Source organism: Schistocerca nitens, chromosome 10 (assembly GCF_023898315.1).
Source record: "Schistocerca nitens isolate TAMUIC-IGC-003100 chromosome 10, iqSchNite1.1, whole genome shotgun sequence".
In the NCBI taxonomy this organism is placed as follows: Eukaryota; Metazoa; Arthropoda; class Insecta; order Orthoptera; family Acrididae; genus Schistocerca; species Schistocerca nitens.
In genome coordinates, this window is record NC_064623.1 from 13343360 (window position 1) to 13365558 (window position 22199).

Sequence of the window (22199 nt, forward strand, 5' to 3'; positions counted from 1 at the left end):
GGAGAGAGCAAAGGACCCGGAAGAGCAGTTGAACTGAACAGTGTCTTGAAAGGAGGATATAAGATAAACATCAACAAAAGCAAATCGTGGATATTGGAATGTAGTTGAATTAAATCAGGTGATGCTGAGGGAATGACATTAGGAAATGAGACACTTAAAGAAGTAAATGAGTTTTGCTATTTGGGAAGCAAAATAACCGCTGATGATGGTCGACGTTGAAAGAATATAAAATGTAGACTGGCAATGACAAGGAAAGCGCTCTTGAAGAAAAGAAGTTTCTTAACATCGAGTACAGTTTTAAGTGTGAGGAAGTCTTTTCTGGTAGTATTTGTATGGAGTGCCGCCATGAAAATGAAACATGGAGATAAATAGTTTATACAAGAAGAGAATAGAAGCTTTCCAAATGTGGTGCTATAGAAGAATGTTGAAGATTAAAGGGGTAGATCACGTAACTAATGACGAAGTACTGAACGGAATTGGGGAGAGGAATTTGTGGCACAACTTGACTAGATGAAGGGCTCGGTAGGTAGGACATGCTCTGAGGCATCAAGGGATCACCAGTTAGTATTGGACGGTAGCGTGGAGGGAGACCAAGAGATGAATACACTAAGCAGATTCATAAGGATGATGGTTGCACAGAATATAGTAGTAGCTCGGAGAGCTGAATCAAACCATTTTCTGGACTGAAGACCAAAACAACAACAACTGTCTCTATAACAGTCCATATTTGCGAGAGTATTACCGCTGCAGCATTTTGCGCACGCACTGACCTTTCAATTATGTCCAACAAATGTTAAATGGGATTCGTGTCGGGCGATCTAGGTGGCCAAATCATATTCTCGAATTGTCCAGAATGTTCTTCAAACCAATCGCCAACAGTTGTGGCCCAGTGACACTGTGCATCATTGTTTGGGGACATGAGGTCCAAGTACGGTTGTAAGTGGCCTCCAAGTAGCCGAACATGACCATTTCCAGTTAATGATGGGTTCAGTTGGACTAGAGGACCCAGTTCATTCCTTGTAAACATAGCCCACACCATTTTGGGGGCACCACCAGCTTGTCTAGTGCCTTGTTGACAACGTGTGTCCATGGGTTCGTGCGAATTGCGCCACATTGTAATCCCACCATCAGCTCTTACCAACTGAAACCGGGACTCATCTGACCAGGCCACAGTTTTCTAGTCGTCTAGGATCCAACTGATATACCCAAAAGCCCAGGAGAAGCGTGCTTTTACCAAAGGCACGTGGGTTGGCCGTCTGCTGCCATAGACCATTAACACTTTTCGCCACGCTATTGTAACGGGTCCATTCGTCGTAGATCTCACATTTATTTCTGAGGTTATGTCACGCAGTCCTCGTTGTGTGTTAGCAGTGACAACTCTACGCAATCGCCGCTGCTCTAGGTCGTTAAGTGAAGACATTGTGCGTTCAAAGTCTGTTAATAACCGTCGCGCGCCCTAATCACGTCGGAAAAGATACGAATCGCCTGAGTACACATGATAGCTCCCCAGTACACTGTCCTTTTATACCTCGTGAACGCGATACTTCAGCCAAATGTATATGTGCATATTTCTACCGCATGACGTTTGTCACCTTAGTGTACGTAAGTATTTTTTTAATTTAATTTACCGATGTTATCTGAAAGGAGCAACGGCCTTGCCGCAGTGGATACACTGGTTCCCGTGAGATCAGCGAAGTTAAGCGCTGTTGGGCGTGGACGGCGCTTGGATGGGTGACCATCCGGCCACCATGCGCTGTTGCCATTTTTCGGGGTGCACTCAGCCTCGTGATGCCAATTGAGGAGCTACTCGACCGAATAGCAGCGGCTTCGGTCAGGAATACCATCATAACGACCGGGAGAGCGGTGTGCTGACCCCACGCCCCTCCTATCCGCATCCTCCTTGGCTGATGACACGGCGGTCGGATGGTCCCGGTAGGCCACCCGTGGTCTGAAGGGGGAGTGTTTTTTCTTTTTATCTGAAAGAGGCGCATTTTACACATGTCTGAAGAAGTTGTACCTGTGGATGTTTTTCATTTTAAATGCTGAGTCCAGAGAAATTAATATCATTGCAAAATGAGAGGTACAGGGAAGCGGAGACAGTCAGTAGTGTGTTGAGGAAAGTGTAAAAGCTTGACCTGCTTGAGCTGGTTAGTGGTTCGATTCGAAAAGCAGACGCACTTCGTCCCTTCCTCTCTCATTTAAAAAGAAATTGTGTGAAACATTTTACTTTTTAATGTTGTGTACGACATTTCAGTAACTTGGCAAGCGCCATTCTTATCTTTTAAAGAATCAAGGTATGTCGGATACAATAAAGAAAAAGAATCTGCTGCTAATTTCCAAGTCAGTGCTTGAAATAACCTAGGAACAACCTTAAGATAAGAACGACAAACAGGAATTTTAAATAAAACGGAAGCTACGTTGATAATTTTAAGTCAGTGTTTGAGATACGATAACTTGATGGAAAAAACTGTTTTATATAATTCCGTTTAAAGTGGTATATCTAAAATATAGCATCCTAGCATCAAAATGGTTTTCTAAGAACGAGCGGGATACTTACCTTGCACTCTCAACACACACTGGGTCATCATACGCACTGACACATCACAGGCACTTTAGGGATTATGTTGACAGAAGGTGCCACCAATTATGGATGTGGAGAATGGCGTTAGGTGGACCATTGAATGATTTACAGGAGATGACATGTCAGTAGCATGCAAGCAGGGAGACCAAGATTCAGGAGGATGTAGGTTGAAGTAGTAACTTGGAGATGAATCGAATCGTATGACAGTCCGTCAGCCAACTACTTGAAGTTAGATGGATTCAAATGTGCCAATGGCATAGGAGTCTCTGTTCTTAGTTGATGTCTTGTTTTGACAGCTCCTGGCTGTTCATCACAAGGGTGTAACTGGTTCATCTCTGACTCCTAAATGGCTGGGGATGTCACTAGAGAGGCAACTTGTTATCCAGACTAGGCTGTGCATAATGCCATACACCGAAGACATGTTACTCTGTGAAGTCAAGTTCCAGTAACACAGCTTGATGATCGCCTGGGAGTGGACTTGTATCTAGACTCGCCATCAGGCAATCTAACTGTTATCATTCTTATACCTGGAATGAAGCTTCGCTAAGGAATACCTGTCCATCAGCTATTTACTGTTCTCAGTTTGTTGTCGTCAACGTACCTTCTGGTTGTGCGTTTGTTCGTTCACATTTCTTCATTTCCCTTCGTTCTCCTCTTCCACATATCATGCAACAAAGAAACAGAACTATTAAGAGCAATTACTCAGTTCTAGTAATAATAATGTTGTCCCAATACTTCACACTAGTATATTTTAATAAATGGTCAATAGAAATAAAATACGAGTGAAGGTAGGACAGTGCCTGGCACAATCACTGAACGTGCACGTGCCAACTGTCTCACAAGTTTCACTGTAATGATTCGTTCCTGTTGTACCCAAATAAAAACTGGAAGGTAATAACAGCTTAAATATTACACGTGGAACGAGCATTACGTGCCACTTATTGTAAACATGCTTACAACACAGCTAACAAGAGGCCATTACCCAGAGAAATCTGAAGTGATTCAACATATTAAAACTAACCAATGGTGGAGCACAGCTAACTACATAATTATTTACACAAAACAATTTCAGTATCATTGTTCACCCTTCTAACACCCATTGTTACTCACTGTAGCCACTAGAACGATCAGGGCCTGTAAAGAAAAATCTGTATCTGGTATAGTAAAATAGAACAAATTAAACGAGTCATTCCTCGATCTGTCGGGAAGAAAACAATCATTGAGCACATAGTATACTTAAAAAAATGTCACCACCTGTCTATGACTCTTAGTCGTAATAAGAGAGTGTCAAGCGATATCAGAGTACCATAGTATTCGCTGGGTATGTCAACAAAATGTGTTCTTAGTAACAAAATAATTTATATAACACCATACATAGGTGACACATGTATCATCTATATTTTGATAGCCATAGAAAACAAACTACACTGCTAAAAAAAATTATTACTTACGCATAAACCTACAAAATTGTAGCATTATCATTTCAGTACACCCGATTATTATATAGCTGGTAAATGGAGGAACGCAATTTGACATCACTGTGAAGATAAGTATCAGGAAACTAATCAAGATCTGCAAAATATCTATCATCACCTTTGATTTCAAATCATTAATTAAACACTCGAAATTTCAGTAAACTAGCTCATATTCAACAAAGAAGCAAACTTAGTCCAAGCAATTTACCACAATACTGCACTCATCAAAACATTGCACACCTTCACTTGTCTTCTACCCACATGTTGGTACTTTAAACTGGTGGCTCACAGTGGGTGATCACTTATGTAAGGAATCTTTGTAATTTATACATTTTATCAGTGCTCCAGCTTCTGCCTTTTGCTTGTCTTCAAACACAATACTGATCACTAAAATTCTCGCTAGCCTCGCTTCATCTCAACTAATTCATGTGCCTTACGACTTCAAAACAATCGATTTATAGTGCACCTCCTAACATTTTGAAAGGAAAATAATATGTTTCCACTCATACTGGGTTACATGATGTAAATATCTTATCATGACCAGTATTAGGGAATGTATTTTGTTTATCATTATTAGGCTATCAGTGTCTTTCCTTTTACTGATCCCAATTAACCAAATGTGGGCCCACTCTCACCCATCATCAAATCACAATACCTCATCTAATGGCTCGGTGCTCTTCTTCTAGAAACTGGAAAATCGCAATGTCCTCATAACCATCGTCAATGACTTCATTTCAGTGATATCCATATAAACAGGTCCTCACGTAACATGGTGCTCCCTCAAATCAAGCAATCCCATAGTATTCGAAGAAGGATGTTACTTCCACGACTAGTTTCACGCACTGCCAACTCTCAACTGCATCTAAAAATACAACAACACACCATACTAAGGTAAGAGAGCTACATGAACGTACTACAACGACATCAGATGTAGTGTTAAACAAACACAGTAGTTAGCTAAGTTACAGACGTGGATACATCATCATCGCTGCATTAAAAGATCGCATGCTATGCATACTTGTGCACAGCACCGTCGTCAGTGGTCATCATCTCTAACATAAGGTACTTCACATGAAAGTGATTTCGAGTGCAGCAGCGCTACTGCGTTATTAAAATGTCACATACAGATAAAACACCAAAGAAACGTACCTTGTAATGTTGAAGAAGAATGCCTTGCTAATCAGAATAAATTTCACAATAAATTTAAATGTTGGTTAACCTTTTCTTTGGAAAGTGCCCCACTTCATCAATTAAAACCATAACAAGAAAATTACTCTGCAACAGCAGCCATCTGAAGGCAACCAAAGTATAAGAGAGCTCACTTCTAAACAGTTTACAAGTAGTTACACACTACAGCCTGGAGAATTCAACCACGATGAGTAAACATAAGATCTTCAAAGAATCTGTGTGATAAAACATTGCTTCCATGATATTCATTAACGTGAATCACCCATTATAGTTCATAACCAATCTTCATATCGTTTAACCATTTAACCAAGCACTGATAGTAGAATGGCTGTGGCAAAGCTGTTCAACAGTTCAAGCAACCACCAATAGCGAAATCGCCAAAAAAATATGAGATGGCAGTAGTAGGAAATTCAAAAATATTAACTGGCACTATGGGAAATTTAATAAAATTGCAATACGGCATGGCAGGTAATTAAAAAACAGATAATGGTGAGATGGGAAATTCAAAAAATTGCAAAATGGCAGAACTAGCTCAATTGTGCTTGTGGGAAATTAAAAAAAATCTAAGGCAGTGAAAACAACAACTTGTCTGCCAGTCATTATGATTACATGCTCAAAAGTATATAAACGATCTGAATTTAGCACCATGTTCAAAAGTACCTAAACGATGTGAATTATTTACTGAAAATATGTAAAGGGTGTTACTTAATAATATTTCATCCAAATTATGCATCTAAAATATGTAAATTTCATCTGAATTGTGTACCATGGCGTCATGCTGAAAAATATTGGAACAGCTTTTAGTGCAATGATTAAAAGTATCCAAACAAGTGGTATTTTGTCCCATGTTCAAAAGCATTCGATTAATTATCAGAAACATTGTAAAGATATTGACAATACGTCTGCATTTTGGCGCTAGTGATCTAACTTTAAAGTTAATCACCATCTGTCAACAAGCTTATTTCAATCCTTTGTACCACACTTGATGTAAGGTGTAATGGAGCCCTCAAATTAAATATATTCATGTCAAATTGTCCCTATTATTTATCAAAAATATGTAAGTGCGCGCACACACACACACACACACACACACACACACACACACACAAACACACATGTACACAGTGTTGTCAAGTGTTACAATTTTCATTCCACATCTAAAGTGTATGTCAAAATATATGACAGCAACACACATACGCAGTGTATGCGTCAGTCAGGTCTCACAATGTTTTTTCCACATCTAAAATACATAAAGGGCGTAACTTACAATAATTCCACGTCGAAGACATATGTGAAGAATCCATCAGCAACACAATATTTATGTCAAGGACACGATGTGTAACATTTATGTCTAAAATATCTCTGATAACATGTAGTGTCTAACTTACATTATTTCCACCTGTGCATGTATGTACAACTGTACAAAACACATGTGTTTTACTTAAATAAGATACTAAGCACACAGCTGATGTTTCATCTTATGCCTAAATGGCACTACGCACAAAAGTAAACATGACCATAAATAATTTTAGCAGTAAAGAAGATAAAAACACACACAATGCATATGTCAAGCGTCAAAGTGTTACTTTCACATTTAAAATGTCCATCAAAAATGTAAACAGTGTAACTATCAGTATTTCCATGCCTAAAATATGTATAAGAAACTACATTAATAACACACACAATGTTTATGTCAAGTTCCAGTGAGGAATCTCACAGTAACTGTTATGATGCGGAATGTATCAAGTGCATAAGAAATGCACACATGAATCAAGTTTCTTTTTTTTTAAGCTTAAAACTTTTATTGCCTACCCCATTCTGTTAAATGGCACAAAAAGCGTATATTATACCTATAGATTTATTTATTCCTGTTCAAGAATTCATCTATGGTATAGGAGGAGTTGTCAAAGAGACAAGATTTTTGAAACTATTACTGCTGTCTGTCAGATATTTTATTTCATCTGGTAATTTATGGAAAAGTTTTACAGCAGCATATTTTTACCTTTTTCGTGTCAAAGATAGGTTAAGTAGAGGACAGTGTAAATCTTCTTTCTTCTGGTATTATAATCATGAATGTCACTGTTGATTTTAAACTGGTTCATGTCATTGAGAACAAATTTCATTACTGAGTAAATGTACTGTGAGTCTATTGTAATAATTCCTAATCTTTTAAACATATGCCTACAAGATGTGCGACTATGAGCCGCAAACATTATTCACAGCACTTTCTTTTGAGCAGTGAATACTTTTTGCCTAAGTGTTGAGTTGCTCCAAAATATTATTCCATTTGATATCACAGAGTGAAAGTATGCAAAATATCTTAGCTTACTAATTTCTATGCCCTCAAAATTAGCAATTATTCTGATTGCAAAAGTTGCTGAAAATAGTCGCATTGTTGTTGTCGTTGTGGTCTTCAGTCCTGAGACTGGTTTGATGCAGCTCTCCATGCTACTCTATCCTGTGCAAGCTTCTTCATCTCTCAGTACGCACTGCAGCCTACATCCTTCTGAATCTGCTTAGTGTATTCATCTCTTGGTCTCCCTCTACGATTTTTACCCTCCACGCTGCCCTCCAATGCTAAATTTGTGATCCCTTGATGCCTCAAAACATGTCCTAACAACCGATCCCTTCTTATAGTCAAGTTGTGCCACAAACTTCTCTTCTCCCCAATCCTATTCAATACCTCCTCATTAGTTACGTGATCTACCCACCTTATCTTCAGCATTCTTCTGTAGCACCACATTTCGAAAGCTTCAGTTCTCCTCTTGTCCAAACTAGTTATCGTCCATGTTTCACTTCCATACATGGCTACACTCCATACAAATACTTTCAGAAACGACTTCCTGACACTTAAATCTATACTCGATGTTAACAAATTTCTCTTCTTCAGAAACGATTTCCTTGCCATTGCCAGTCTACATTTTATATCCTCTCTACTTCGACCATCATCAGATATTTTACTCCATAAATAGCAAAACTCCTTTACTACTTTAAGTGTCTCATTTCCTAATCTAATTCACTCAGCATCACCCGACTTAATTCGACTCGTTTTGCTTTTGTTGATGTTCATCTTATATCCTCCTTTCAAGACACTATCCATTCTGTTCAACTGCTCTTCCAAGTCCTTTGCTATCTCAGACAGAAATACAATGTCATCGGCGAACGTCAAAGTTTTTATTCCTTCTCCATGTATTTTGATACCTGCTCCGAATTTTTCTTTTGTTTCCTTTACTGCTTGCTCAATGTACAGATAGAATAACATCGGGGAGAGGCTACAACCCCCTCTCACTCCCTTCCCAACCGCTGCTTCCCTTTCATGTCCCTCGACTCTTATAACTGCCATCTGGTTTCTGTACAAATTGTAAATAGCCTTTCGCTCCCTATATTTTACCCTTGTCTCCATTAGAATTTGAAAGACAGTATTCCAGTCAACATTGTCAAAAGCTTTCTATAAGTCTACAAATACTAGAAATGTAGGTTTGCCTTTCCTTAATCTTTCTTCTAAGATAAGTCGTAAGGTTAGTATTGCCTCACGTGTTCCAATATTTCTACGGAATCCAAACTGATCTTCCCCAAGATTGGCTTCTACTACTTTTTCCATTCGTCTGTAAAGAATTCGCGTTAGTATTTTGCAGCTGTGGCTTATGAAACTGATTGTTCGGTAATTTTCACATCTGTCAACGCCTGCTTTCTTTGGAATTGGAATTATTACATTCTTCTTGAAGTTTGAGGGTATTTCGCCTGTCTCATACATCTTGCTCACCAGGTGGCAGAGTTTTGTCAGGACTGGCTCTCCCAAGGCCGTCAGTAATTCTAATGGAATGTTGTCTACTCCCGGTGCCTTGTTTCGACTCAGGTCTTTCAGTGCTCTGTCAAACTCTTCACGCGGTATTGTATCTCCCATTTTGTCTTCGTCTACATTCTCTTCCATTTCCAGAATATTGTCCTCAAGTACTTCGCCATTGTATAGACCCTCTATATACTCCTTCCACCTTTCTGCTTTCCCTTCTTTGCTTAGAACTGGCTTTCCATCTGAGCTCTTGATATTCATACAAGTGGTTCTCTTTTCTCCAAAGGTATCTTTAATTTTCCTGTAAGCAGTATCTATCTTACCCCTAGTGAGATAAGCCTCTACATCCTTACATTTGTCCTCTAGCCATGCCTGCTTGGCCATTTTGCACTTCCTATCGATCTCGTTTTTGAGACGTTTGTATTCATTTTTGCGTGCTTCATTTACTGCATTTTTATATTTTCTCCTTTCATCAATTAAGTTCAATATTTCTTCTGTTATCCAAGGATTTCTACTAGCCCTCGTTTTTTTACCTACTTGATCCTGTGCTGCCTTCACTACTTCATCCCTCAAAGCTACCCATTCTTCTTCTACTGTATTTCTTTCCCCTATTTGTGACAATTGTTCCCTTATGCTCTCCCTAAAACTCTGTACAACCTCTGGTTTAATCAGTTTATCCAGGTCCCATCTCCTTAAATTCCCACTTTCTGCAGTTTCTTCAGTTTCAATCTACAGTTCATAACCAATAGCTTGTGGTCAGAGTCCACATCTGCCAGTGGAAATGTCTTACAGTTTAATACCTTGTTCCTAAATCTCTGTCTTGCCATTATATAATCTATCTGATACCTTCTAGTATTTCCAGGATTCTTCCATGTGTACAACCTTCTTTTATGATTCTTGAACCAAGTGTTAGCTATGATTGAGTTTTGCTCTGTGCAAAATTCTACCAGACGGCTTCCTCTCGAATTCCTTCCCCCCCCCCCCCCCCCCCATAAATGACTTAATTTTGTTTCGATGTTCGACGCAGTTATTTTGCAGCATTAAATGGAGTAAACCATTGCACGAAATTTTGAAGAGTTTGCTGAGGTAAAAGTCCACAGCGTATAGTTTCCATATGGTCGATTTTAGTTGCCACAGTGTTGAGAATAAAATGTGGACAAGATACCTAAATTTCATATAAAATTTACTGTATAACAATATATTTAATGTAAGTACCAGGTGTCCTATGTAATATTGGGAAATATTCCATTTCTAGCGACTGTAATAAAACTTTTATTTATACCAGAGTCATTTCGCTTTTTTCTAAAACGTTCTGATTAAAACAAAGTTGGCGAAGTACACAAAACTGAATTGTGGACGTAATAAAACATAGAAACTAAAATATATTGCCAGTGAGGCACAGTGCACAAACAATTTGTGTTGTCACAACGGACAGCAAATAATTGCTAAAACAAAAAACAAAGATCAGTCGACTAAAACATTGAATATGATGTTGCCAAAGCAGCGACGCAAAGAATTGCGTCAGACAATCAAGTAGCTCGGCAACGTACGAGTCGAAATTCTTCTCTAAATAATACTTTTAATACTGACGCAAAAGAATATATCTTAATATGAATAGTAAAACAGACTGCGGAAGAGAAGATATACAAACAAAATAGATAACATGAATATTGTATTTGTGCCTTATCACTCTTTTTAATTGCTATGAAAGGAAATATTGGAGGACAAAATTAGAAAAACCGCAAAGTATGATTATAATGAAGAGACAAAGCACTAGAAATTTGAAAGAATTACATTCAAACGAATAAAATTCATGATGTAAGACACTTCGATATTGTTTATAAATAAAGAAAATATTTAGGACGGATTATTGTTTGAACTTAGAACCTCTCGCTTTGTGGCCAAACAACATTACCATTACGCTAACATAGCTCTTCGCTCAACAAAACTGCCGAAGGACTCATATCACATGAAATAACGACAAGCACTAGTGGTATGACTATAAATTATTCACGTTTCATCGAAGTACAATAGGAAATAAACAATTACCTCTGTTCTTTATTGCGAAAAGGCGGTTCGTGAGAATGATGCGAACAGCTTTCCTTGCTATCGCCTGAAGTAGGAGGTTTATTGCTTGTTTGGTTGATTTAATTGATAGAATATGAAGCAATTGGTATAAAGAATGTTTTTTCCAGACATTGTATAAAAGAAAGTCTGGTATCAAGACATTACTTTTGTTCAATTACTTTATTTATGACTGAACGTTTCTAAAACTGTGTTAATTGGTCAATGTGAGGGTGTGAGTGTTACAGTAAACTGCCACTGGTGCAACGAAAGAAAAATACCTGACTCCCAGGAGACGATACATACTTTGACAACAGCCACATAGCTCACTTGGGTGTCAATCTGCCTGTATACATTAGTATATAATAGCGACACAACTTCTGTGTTAATACGTCAATGTGAGGGTATGAGGGTTATAGTATACGCATACTGGTGCACCGAAACAAATATACTTGTCACCCAGGATAAGATACATATTTAGACCGCAGCACCATTACTCAGTTGGCGAAACGCCAGCATGTATCCATTTGTGTGTAATAGCAACACAATATCTATGATAATTCGGCAATGTGAGTGTGAGAGGGTTACACCAAACTACCACACATGCATTGGAAAAAAGATACGAAACTCCTAGGAGAAAATACATACCTTGTCCAATGTGAGGGTGTGAGTGTTACAATAAACTACAAGAGGTGAATCAGAAGAAAGGTACATAACTCCCAGTAGAAGATACATACTTTGACCATGTTCGCATTCCTCACTTGGGGACAAGTCAACATGTATCCATTAGTTTTTAACAGCGACGCAATTTCAGTGTTAATTCGTCAATGTGATGGTTTCAGTACACCACCACTGGTGCATCGGAAGAAAGATTCTTGTCTCCCAGGAGAAGAAACATACTTTGACTGCAGCTGCATTGCTCACTTGGGTAGAAGTAAGTTTGTACCCATAGGAAAATTCAATAGCAACGCTATTTCTGTAGTAAACCTTCACTGTGAGGGTGTGGCATTAGAGTAAACTACCACCTGTGCTACAGAAGAAAGATACTTGGCTAACAGGAGAATATATGTACATACTTGACCGCAGCCGAATTGCCCACATTTGGAGAAGTCTGGATGTATCTATTAGTGTCAATAGCGACGCAATTTCTGTGTTAATTCATCGGTGTGAGTGTAACAGTAAACTACCACTGGTGCATGGGCAGAAAGATACATGAATCCCAGGAGAAGATATATACTCGGACCACTGCTGCATTACTCACTTAAGGAGAAGCCGGAATGTATAAATTAGTATTCAATAACGACGTAACTTGTGTGTTAATACGTCAATGTGAGGGTGCGAGTGTTACAGTAATCTTCCACTGGCGCACCGGAAGGAACATACTTGACTCCCAGGGAAGAATTATACTTTGACCCTAGTGGCATCGTTCACATTGGGAAACGTCAACATATCTACATTAGTATTTATTAGTGACACTAATTCTGTGACAATTCGTCGATCTGAGAGTTACAGTAAACTTCAACTAGCGCATTAGAAGATAGATACATGCCTCCCAGGAGAAGATACATAATTCGACCCCTGGTGCATTGCTCACTTGGGGACAAGTCAGCATGTATCCAGTAGTATTTAATAGAGACGCAACTTCTGTGTTAATAAGTCAACGTGAGGGTTACAGTAAACTCATACTGGTGCATCGGAAGAAAGATACTTCACTCCCAGGAGAAGATACATACTTGGATTGCATCCGCATTACTCACATTGCAAGTCACCATTTATCCATTAGCATTTAATAGCGACGCAATAATTCGTCGATGCCACGGTGTGAGGGTTTCAGTAAACTACAAGAGGTGCATTGGAAGAACGATACTTGACTTCAAGGAAAGAACGATTCTTTAACCACAGCGACATTACTCAGATTAGGAAAAGTCAGCATATCTCCATTAGCATTTAATAGCGACACTAACTCTGTGATAATTCGTCAATGTGTGCAACGGACTCGCAGGAGAAGATACAAATTGACCACATGTCCATTGCTCACTTGAGACACGTCAGCATGTATGCATTAGTATTTAATAGCGACGAATTTTCTCAGTTAATTCGTCAATTTGAGAGTGAGAGAGTTAAAGTAAGCTACCAATGGTGCATCGGAAGAAAGATACTCGACTCCCAAGAAAAATTACATAATTTCAATGCAGCCGCATTACTCATTTGTGTATAAGTCTGCATGTATCAATTAGTATTTAATAATGGCCCAACTTGTGTGTTAATATGTCAATATGAGGGTTACAGTAAACGACCACTGGTGCAACGGTAGAAGGATATTCACTCCCAGGAGAAGACACATTTTGTGACCCAAGCCATATTACTCACTTGGGGAGATGTAAGCATGCTCCCGATTTCGGGATCGGAGCTGTTCTTTCTCACAACATTGGTTTGCGCGATCGCCCGATCGCATTTGCATCGAAGATGCTCTCCTCTGCGCAGCGTAACTACTCGCAGATCGAGAAGGAAGCTCTCGCTCTGATTTTTGGAGTTACAGAATTCCACGATGGTCGCAAGTTTACAGTTTACACCGGCCATAAGCCTTTGAAATCTTTGTTTCACCCGTCGAAGCCCGTGCCTCCGTGTACAGGTCTAAAATTTATTCATTTGTCACTGTTTTTGTCGTGGTACCATTACGACATCTTGTATCGGTCTGCTGCCCAGCACTGTAACACCGACGCATTATCCCGATTGCCAATAGCTGAAGACACGCTGTTCGACTCTTCCGAACAGGCTTGTATGTTCATTGATGTGCAGAATGATGATGTTGTAGAAAGTTTTCCTGTTGACTTTCGACGTTTCGCTACAACAGCTAACGATCCAGTATTAAGTGTTGTTTCGTGTTATGTCACTACGCAATGGCCTTTGTTTAAAATTCGGACTTGAGATCCGTTGGTCAGTCTTTTTTTTTTTTTTTTTTTTTTTTTCGCCAACAAGGACTATTTGTCCAGCATGTTGACATCTGCCTCCACACGGAGAACGATCAGTTTCATGTTGTTGTTCCAAGTTCTTCGCAGTCAGCTGTGCTATGACTTCTTCACCGAGATGATTGGGGTGTAATACGGGCAAAACAGTCAGCTCGCCGTCACTGTACCTGGTCTGGAATTGATGCTGACATAACCAAGATTTGTTCTTCTTGTTCTGTGTCTGCAGAAAATCAATCCGCACCACCGAAAACATTTTTTCTCTTTGCCATGGAATTGCTTACATTTCGATTTCAGTGGTCCTTTTTGGGACGCACAATCGTTAATTCTAGTTGAGTCTTTTAGCGGTTTTCCATTTATTGTTCGCATTTAATCAACGAAGTCGTCTGCTACTATCAAAGGTTTGTCTTCTATATTTTGCATAGAAGGATTGCTACAAGTCATTGTCACCGACAATGGACCTAAATTTGTGTCTGCAGAGTTCGAAACATTTTATGAAGCTAATGGTATTCACCATTTAACTTCAGTAACGTTCTTCCCTCAGTTGAATGGAGCCACTGAAAGATTCGTTCGGACATTTAAGTCGCAATGTCTACATTGCACGACTCTCATTCTCGCGAAGACGCTCTTTTGTTGTTTTTATCTTCGTACCGATCTCAGCCCCGCGACGGTACTTCGTCGGTTGAATTGTTACATGGCCGTCCTCACCGAACTGTGATGAATTTGTCGCATCTTCCACAGAGAGTTTCTTTGCCACGGCAGACCCACAAATTCTTGCCAGCTGATATTGTCTATTTTCCTCATTTCCGCGGCAATCGCCGATGGTTGAAAGTGTGCATTCTTCGCCATCTCGGCTGCGCTATATTTGTCATATCGGGTCCGACTGGTGAGATGCACAGGCATCAGAATCAGGTGCGCCTCTTTAGTCGTGGGGTCTTTGCCGCTTGCCCTACGTTTCCAGTGTCGGTGCCGATGGGGCTGCCCCCGCGGAAACCAGGAAGTGCAGACTGGTCTACGATGGCGGACGGCGTTGTAACTGCAATTTCCCTGTGCCCTATCACAGTGAAAGGCACCTGGTCCATACGGTCATCTGGGCGCTGCAGCGATGCTGGCACTGCGTATGACTCCGGTCCTCCACCCGGTGGTCGTAAGCCGTATTCGACGGCCATTCACAGATTAGCGGGCGAGGAATGTGGTCTCAGTTTTCGATACCACACTTTTTAGGGGTTGTAGTTATCGACCTCTTCCGTGCTCTCCTCGTCTCTGGCTGCCAGTGCAGACGCCGTGTCTCGCGCCGGAGTCGCCCGCATTGCCAGCATCACTGCAGCGACCGGATGACCGTACGGTCCATGTGCCTTCGACTGTGATAGGGCAAGGGAAATTCCAGCTACAACGCCGTCCACCGCCGTAGAACAGTCTGCACTGCCCGGTTTCCAGTCTTCGTTGCCAGTCGGGTGCCGCCGACCCAATGGAGTCGACCCTTCAGCTCCTCCCACTGTTGTTGAAGCGCAGACACCTCATGTTGACGTGCACCCTGGAGCAGGTTTCGAGGCAATTCCTGTCTCCCCACTGTCCGAATGGCAGGGAGCAGGTGGGCGTGCCTCGCCTGCAGTCAGGCTCCTCGCCTCCTCGACTACGTCAGCATAGGGTCCTCCACCCGGTGGCCGTAAGCCGTATTCATCGGCCGTTCACAGATTAGCGGGGGAGGAATGTGGCATCGAAGTTCGATACCACACTTGTTAGGGGTTGCAGTCATCGACCGCAGTCCGTATTAGTATCGTTGGACCTGGGAGGCGCGACCAGCGCCGCTCTGCGGCTTGTATCAAGTTTCTAGCGAGCTCTCGTCCACTCTTGCTTGGGACGTCAACTAATAAAGTACCATAGCCTTCAGCTGATAGGAAGCAACCTCTAACAAGGCGCTTACCAACGGATGGCCTAAGTGAGGCATCAATGACTATCTGTTTACAATCATATGTATGCAACCAAGAAGAATCCTGTATGACCAGTTAAGTACAATATATATTATTTTTTACCAACAACTATTAATTATTTTAGTCATTGCAGATCGAGATCATGCAGCCAGCACTTTATCGACATTACTAACAAACCTGCTGTAATTTATCTGTTTCTATTTAGCATTGACCACCAGTCAACATTGGCGATAACATTTTGAACTGGGTGGCACATTCTTAAGGGGAGTACATTGTTTGCTTAACAAAATCTTTCCTTTGCTAACCAATTGCTATTAGCAGTTAGAGACTTCAATTGTTAGAATCTTTTATTTAGTTGGCTGTATTGTTGCTTGCGGCATTGCTGTAGTTCGGGTAATGAAGATTTTTTGTGAGGTAAACGACTTACGTAATGCGCAGGTTATTGTCAGGATTTCTACTAATTCAGGATCATTCTTTTGAGTTAATTTTAAAGCAGTCGGCTTGCATTACCATTGAATATTATGAGTACTTAATGAACAGGAAAACTCTGTGTTCTGTTAGTCTGGGCAAATTATGTAGGTCAGTGTTTAAATGATGAAGACACACAAAGTGACGGTAGGTTCAGTTTACCCAACAGCATTCAGTATGTCAGTTTCATTCAGCAGTTTCAAAATTTTATTTTATTATTAAGTTTCAGGAGTAGGGGATGCATGATAGATTCAACTTGAGCATCAGGCTTATAATGTATGTGTTTATGTTCCAAAATGTGCAAAGGGATAGCAGAGGGAAGAGTGTGTAAAGTCATAAGAATGGTACACATATTTCTATTTCTATTTCTGAAGCCATAGGCGTCAGCAGGATGTATTTCCGATACTTTGCCCATTGTTAAATGTCATTCAACCAAAACCCCAATCGTAACATTTAATTGTAAGTATAGTGATCAAATATGTATTTACCGATTTCGTAGGGTGATTCTGTGTATGGGTGGCCTGTGGTGGGAATGATTCACATTTCCCGTTAATGTTAGGAGCTGTCAGAATGGAGAGGCCTGTTGGAGTGTAGGAATGTAGATGAAATGACCTTGTTTCCTGTAGACGACCGAATAGCTAATACTTAGTATGTGTTGGACGGTTTTCGTGATCAAGTGGAAATTTGAGAAGATTGAATATGGAGTTGCGTTTGTGCTGGACTGTAATCCCCCCCCCCCATGTAAATTGTTCGATTGACTGCTTCTGCACATTTCACACCTTTATTTATTTGAGGGAAGATCGACTATGGTGTGTGCATCTAGCATGTGGGAGTCACGTTTGCTGGTTCTTTAGACATGATAATCACCTTAGTTGACCTTGCAAATTACATGGATGATTTGGAAACTCTTACAGCACTGACATCGGTATTCGAGAATGGACATATCAGTTTGTTCTATTTGTTTTGTGTCCTCACGTAAAGGTCCTTGTAGACAAGATAAGTGCTAAAATTTGTAGAGAAATAATTTCCAGTCTATGTCTTCGGAATTATGTTGCATGAGCAATAAGTGGGCTACTGCTGTGTGATTGATATCGAGAGGTACCGCGAAAATGCATAATATTATGTCGAACAATGCGAAAATACATGTGTTCTTGTAATCCCAGAATCTGGAGATGGGTGTAGAAAACAAGCAAGCAGGCCCAAATCAGAAACAGTAACACGTTTATGCCAAGGAGATGCGAGCCCGCATTCGTAAAACAGTTTTGAGAGTGACTTCGGTCCACTGAGGTTTCTCTGGCCAACTGTTGGGTGTGGATGACCGCCGACCTCGCAGGGAAATATCTAATGCTGTGAGGGGTTATACGATGCTGCCTGTCTTTGCAGCATATGTACAAATGACGTGAAAGGGAAGATTTTGTATGGTTTAGGGTAGGAGCTGTATGTTTACTACATCGACATAATACACAGTGATATATTGCTGGGTTGGAGATCGGTTTCACGCTCTAATATTCAAGCTCCTGTCCTCAGTGGGAGAGCAGTGTAATTGAGTAAGAGTCTTTCTGTGTTTGACGATATGTAGGGGCACTTTGCAGTGTTAAATTGTTGATGCACTATGGCGATCTGTGTAAAATAGTTTTTTGCCTCTGAAAGTCCCATCTGCAGAAAAAAGAAAAGGTGGACGGTGCTTCCACACCAGTGACATCAGTGATTTGGAGGTTAAGTTTGATAAGAGCCAGTCATAATGCTTGATTCATTCACAAAACATTCTTTGTGCTAGGACATAGGAGTCTCTACATAGCGGTGAGAACGTTTGTGTTTGTTGAGAGCAGGAAGGGTAACACATCGTGATGGACAGGGTGCCACATTAGGACTGTGAGGAAGAATGCATTTGACGTTATTATGCGCTATTTTTGTAAACAGGTTCTGTTAGGGCAATAATTTCCATGCAGACAAGCTGAGACATCAAGAAAGCGGACATTAAGTATTTCTGGGGCACTATACTGTGTCCGAGAGTTCAACTTGGTTCTTATTTTAGATAGCCATGTGACATCAGTAAAAGATTGAGAACCTTGTTAGATGGACTTCCGATGGTTTGTAGCTACGCACGCACACTTTGCGGTGGTGCGTCAGTCGTGCTGGCTTGTGTCCAGCGGTAGTTCGTGGCAGCATCGACGTGCTCTGCAAATAGGTCTGCAGTCCCATGAGGTCACATCAGCAGTGGTGCCTAGGTGATCACGTGTTTTGAGAGAAATTTCTCAGGTGTCAAGTATGAAAGGGAGGTCACCACCTCATGGTTGCTGGCACGTGTGTGGTTTGACAGCTGCTGGTGCATCTCGACTTCCGGAAGTGTGTGTGGTAGCCTTCTGTGTGAACAAGTGGAAAAGGGGTGGTGGACGGTGGTGCCTGCAGGTGTCTGTTGCATTATTCTGCAAGCAGGTCTGTAGGCTGTGCTATGCTTTATTTGGACAGATTACGAGTACTGAGCATGTCTACTCATCAGTGTACTACATTATTTAGAAGGGGTTGCATGTCTGTACTGAAATTACCTCAGTAATTTAGGAGTTGTTATTTAGGAGTAGTTAACAGGTCTGTGGGCTGTGTTGTGTGACCTCAAACATGTCAGAGCGTGTGTTTTGTATCAGTGTGATAAATATACTAACTTTCAAAATCCATCCCTAAATAAATTGTTCCAAAATAAATACACACTTTCCTGACTCTCTCCAGCACCCCTGCACAGGCTGACTCATTTCTGCACCACCTTCCCCCTCCTGACCACCTTCTCGGAATATGCAGGAGGGATGACAGCACCCTCTGGTGGCTGCATTGTGTACTAGGTCAGTTGGACTCGAGATCTCGTGGTGGAAACACTTCCTCCTTTTCCTGCCATTTCCCCCACCCCAGGCTGTCATCTTGGATTACGTCATGGAACAGACTAGAGCACCCTCTGGTTGTGGTACTGTGTACTAGGCCCAGATCTCATGGCGAACACACTGTTTCCTGCCATCTTTGATCGTGGCCATCTTGGATTACATCACAGATGAGAGTGCCCTCTGTCAGTGGTATTGTGTACTAGGTAAGTTGGAGTCCGGACCCCATGGCGACCATACTGTTTCCTGCCATTTCCCCGCACCATCTAGGATTACATCACAGGAGGGATGGCAGCATCCTCTGGAGGTAGTCCTGTGTACTAGGTCAGTTGGAGTCCGGACCCCTTGGCGACCACACTGGGCGGTGGTAGTGCCTCTAATTGTTTAAATAAAATAGTATATGCAAAATAATAAAGACTTATGTCAAGCACGGGTCGAATCCTCTCCCTGCCAATCCCTAGGAAGAGGTGGTAGTCGGGTGACTTAATTTAGTGGAGGTAGCCCAACTGCCCTTTCTTTCCCACCATTTTCTTATGTTAGTAGAGATAGCCCAAGTGACCCTTCTTTACTGCCAAAATTCAAACTTGGCGCCATTTCATAGGAGGAGGTGCCATTTGGATGACATAGGTTAGTGGTGGTAGCCCAACTGCCGTTTCTTTCCCGCAGTTTTTTTAGAGTAGTAGAGGTAACTGTGGTGTGATACATTCTCCTGATGGAATTTGAAGTTCCCGCGATTTTCTAGGGGAGGGGAGGGGAGGGGAGGGGAGGGGGTGGTAGGTTATTGGAGGTAGCTCAATTGACCTATTTTCCTCCCAAAATTCAAACTTCCGACCAAAATTGGTCATCTTGGATGATGTCATCAGATGACGTCGCGGCCGCCATGTTGGAGGACGTCATCGCCGCCATTTTGGATAACGATACTTTGGGGTAGAACTGGCCTTGCCCCAATACTTACGTTCTGTGATTACATCATTAAAAGACTCGTATCAGGGGATACTGAACGTGATAGAGTAATCACTGAATACAGCACACTAACAATCGCACAAAGCACAATGGAAACATCGGTACAAGAGCTTATGAATCAATTTCAAAATTTAGATGTGTAGCAAGTGGATATGATCAAAGAGAGATTTGATGAAAAATGCAGGGAATTTGCAAATGACTTTTTTGCCCTGGTTAAGGGCGCAAGAGCTGCAAATTTATGAATCGCTCAAGAGTGAATTACATGCTGGTGCACAGAGTGTGAGTCTAGAAGTGATATATGAGCACAGTGCTTCTAACGACTTGGTAAAAAAATCAATTTATATAGATGAAGAATGAGTAAAAGCACGAAACACCGCAGTGGCGTGAACAAGTAGACACTGAGGTCAACTACCTGTGGCAAGAGATAGCAGCTGTGAAAGGTGCCATGTATGTTCCATCACCAGTAAGCATACATGCGGGTGATGCATTTCTAAATGAACACCTACAATTTGAAGAGGAGAATACACCAGACAGTTCCTACACAGACAGTTTATTCAGTCAAGTGGCTTCAGGACTGACATTATCTGCTATACTGTTGGAAGAGAGCATTCTGAAACGAGGCAGTCTCAGAATTTTTTTCCAGACAAAATGTCACAACATCTGGGTGAGTTCAGAAGAGGGTTTAGGGATGTGTTACCTAAAAACAGAACTACCAAGAAAGGATGAAATTTATAACAGCTTACAGACAAGGAAATGACACTTTTTGGGCCACAGAAAAAGCCAAAAATTTCAAAATTAACGCAGAATTTGGAAGAAATTTCTTAAATAAATATTGCTCGGTACCCATACAGATGCGACTTTGAAAATAAGTGTAAATACTGAGCCCTACAGCATAACACAAGGCATTTTAAGAAAATACTTTGAACTTAATCCAAACAAAACGAGATTCTCAGATGAAACCAGGGCTCACAAAGATGTTATTATACAGGGTTATTACAAATGATTGAAGTGATTTCACAGCTCTACAATAACTTTATTATTTGAGATATTTTCACAATGCTTTGCACACACATACAAAAACTCAAAAAGTTATTTTAGGCATTCACAAATGTTCGAAATGTGCCCCTTTAGTGATTCGGCAGACATCAAGCCGATAATCAAGTTCCTCCCACACTCGGCGCAGCATGTCCCCATCAATGAGTTCGAAAGCATTGTTGATGTGAGCTCGCAGTTCTGGCACATTTCTTGGTAGAGGAGGTTTAAACACTGAATCTTTCACATCACTATGCGTGAAACTTGCCCGCACGCGTTCAACCGTTTCTTCGCTCACTGCAGGCCGACCCGTTGATTTCCCCTTACAGAGGCATCCAGAAGCTTTAAACTGCGTATACCATCGCCAAATGGAGTTAGCAGTTGGTGGATCTTTGTTGAACTTCGTCCTGAAGTGTCGTTGCACTGTTATGACTGACTGATGTGAGTGCATTTCAAGCACGACATACGCTTTCTCGGCTCCTGTCGCCATTTTGTCTCACTGCGCCCTTGAGCGCTCTGGCGGCAGAAACCTGAAGTGCGGCTTCAGCCGAACAAAACTTTATGAGTTTTTCTACGTATCTGTAGTGAGTCGTGACCATATGTCAATGAATGGAGCTACAGTGAATTTATGAAATCGCTTCAATCATTTGTAATAGCCCTGTACTTTGAAAATCGAAGTTACCCGCACAACACAAAGAGAAAATTAATCCATCTGGAAGTGGTGAGCTTAGAGCAATTGAGCCTGCACTTGATTCGCTGAACTTGACACGCGATGAATGAAAGTGAAGCTCTCGGCAGCAGGTGGCAGTCAGTGGGTGCCACAAGAATCACACCAGAAAAGTGCTGTGATGGCACAGCAGTAGCGGACCTGCGA

At 41.1% G+C, this 22199-nt stretch overlaps 2 protein-coding genes across 7 annotated transcripts in view; one reads left to right on the forward strand and one right to left on the reverse strand.

The window, feature by feature from the left end:
* LOC126210497 (uncharacterized) overlaps positions 1-22199 on the reverse strand; it is a 502330-nt gene that overhangs the window by 291391 nt on the left and 188740 nt on the right. The window lies entirely within an intron of this gene.
* Positions 1-22199, forward strand: part of LOC126210495 (uncharacterized) — a 467621-nt gene that overhangs the window by 101885 nt on the left and 343537 nt on the right. The window lies entirely within an intron of this gene.